The 2572-nt window shown below is 38.3% G+C and overlaps 1 pseudogene; it reads left to right on the top strand.

The window, feature by feature from the left end:
- The first annotated feature begins 306 nt into the window (after window positions 1-306).
- Window positions 307-993, top strand: LOC140508475 (folate receptor alpha-like; annotated as a pseudogene).
- The last annotated feature ends 1579 nt before the right edge of the window (window positions 994-2572 follow it).

Genomic DNA, 2572 nt, shown 5'->3' with positions numbered 1-2572 from the left:
TTTGTTATATGATTTCTTTCATTTATTTTAGTCTGACTACATAGCATGACTATAGTGAAATATACTCAATAGGAAAGTATATGTAGAACCTATACAGAACTGTATGCAGTCGTGGGGAGGGAGGGGGGTAGTGGGGGGTAGGTGTGGGGGGATAAAATCTCAATTGTATGGCAGTGATTGTTAAACATTAAAAAATAATAAAAAAAAAAAGAAAAGAAAATCAGATGCAGGGTTCTTTGGTAATATATTGGGCTCCAGGCTTCCTTAGAATTTCTGGAAACCTAGAGGAGACAGACCCCAGAGGTCATGCCTCAACCAGGATGGGGGTTCCTTTTCCTGGGCCTCATAGTCATGACTCATGGGCTTTAGAAGGGTAATGATGTGCTCAGTGTCTACATGGATGCTAAACACTGCAAGTCAATGTCTGGTCCAGAACATGACCTTAATCACCAGTGTAGTCTGTGGAAGAACAATGCCTGCTGCACTGTAAACACAAGCAGTGCTGCCCACGAAGACACCTCTTACCTGTACTCATTCAATTGTAACTACTGTGGACCAATGGCCTCAACCTGAAAATGGCACTTTATCCAGGACACTTGTCCCTGTGAACGCTCCTCCAACCTACAACCCTGGATCCAGCCAGTGTCCTCAACTTGGCAGAGGGAACGGATCCTGAATGATCAGACTGCTGAATTTCATATACCTCCTAAAAGAACTGGCACAAAGATTGGAATTGGACTTCAGGGATTAACAAAGTCCCAGTTGATGTTTCCTGCCACCCTTTGACGTTTTACTTCCCAACACCAGTATTCCTATGTGAGAACATTTGGAGTCACTGTTATAGTGTAAGTTCGTTTAGCTGAGGCAGTGGCAAATACATCCACATGTGGTTCAACGTAGCCTAGGGAAATTCCAATGAAGCTGTGGCTAAGTTGTATGCTTTGGCCCCTGTCCCAATCATCTTCACTTGGGGGGTCATTTTCCCCCTCTTAACTTCTCAAAATTGATGGGTCACGAAAAAGCATAGAAACCATAATTTCTTCACAGAAAATGACGATGGTAATAAATAGCAAAATTTGTGGAATGCCTCAAAGGTGTCCATCAGGTAAGATTTCACTCTGTCAAATCTTTTATCAACACAGTAATGAAAGAAGAGAACAACAATTTGGATGTATGTAAAGATAATAATTACATTAAATAATGACTATGAAGCAGGCCCTGTTCTAAACAATGAAGATACAAAACAGAGAAAAAAAATACAGTCTTTGCTTTCAGATAGTTCACAGTCAAAACAAAACAAAATTTTGCCACTTTAGAAAATCTCCAAATCACCCAAAATTTAAAATCTCAAATATGCAACAAAGTAGAAAATCTGAAAATCATTGAAGAGATAAACAGACTTGAAAGCAAAAGATTGACTCAATTATTAAATAAAATTAAAGGCTGATTTCCAAAATAACATCAAAATTGATAAATCATTAGAGAATTTTATTTTTAAAAAGTGCAACAAAAATGAAAATACCAGTATCAACAATGAAACAAAACCCAGAATTCATAGAAAAGAATATGAAATAAAGGTAATTATTTGAAACTCTTTCCCCAAACGCTATGACTATAAAACAAGCAACTGAAATGAATGGTTAATTTTGATGAGAATAATATTCCAATATTAACAAAATGAAAAACAGAAATGTTAACCCTCTCTCAAAGAAATGCAAAAATAACTTCAAATTAATGTCTAGAGTAGAAAAAAATCAATTTTTCTCTAGGGTTCTCCAAAAGAGGATTGAATTCTGAATTTACCCAGTATCATAACTTCAACAAGTACTCTTAAATGAATAGGCTAGAAGGCCCAACACAACTGAAGGACTATAAATATGATTTAGTTCTCTTATGTGCAAGATATAATCATTAAGGCCACAAAGGGAAGCCATCTCTAGTCGTCCTGATCTTTATTTCACCACTGGACCCAGATGGCTCAGGAAGAGAACAGGAGGCTGATGACTGCACAGCCCTCCCTCACTTCAATCCAATTCACTAGGAAGTCATGGTATCATCTTCTTGATGTCATGGTCTTTTTCAATAAAGAAGGACAAACAAGGACACAGCATATCCCTATCACATCCCATACCCCTTTGGTGAATGGCCACAGGCAATTTGTTCTCTAATATCCCAGCAGGAGAGAGCACCTCGTGGTAGCCACCATCTCTAAAAGGATCACCAAAATCCTCACCAGAAACATGAAGGCCTGCCTCTTCTTCCTCTGACCTATCTATTCTTCACTCATCACATTAAGTTGCAATCCTGCTGACTACACCGATTGTTAGGGACAAGGACTTATAAGGAAAACTATGCTAATTTGCAGAGGGGTACCAGTAATGACATTGATCTCACAACACGGGGTCAAAGAGAACGAAACGTTACATTAGCCCATCCCAGCTAACTATCTCTCCATAAGTTTCCTGCAACTTTTGGCTAATATCTTTGAGAAAGTCATCAGTAATAGGTGCTTCTACTTCCTTTCTTTTTACTTATTAACCATTCAGTCTTGCTTTCAGTCTTCTCATTCAAC

This window comes from Notamacropus eugenii, chromosome 5 (genome assembly GCF_028372415.1).
Source record: "Notamacropus eugenii isolate mMacEug1 chromosome 5, mMacEug1.pri_v2, whole genome shotgun sequence".
In the NCBI taxonomy this organism is placed as follows: Eukaryota; Metazoa; Chordata; class Mammalia; order Diprotodontia; family Macropodidae; genus Notamacropus; species Notamacropus eugenii.
Note: the sequence above shows the minus strand (reverse complement) of the source record. Positions and strands in the feature narration are given on the sequence as shown.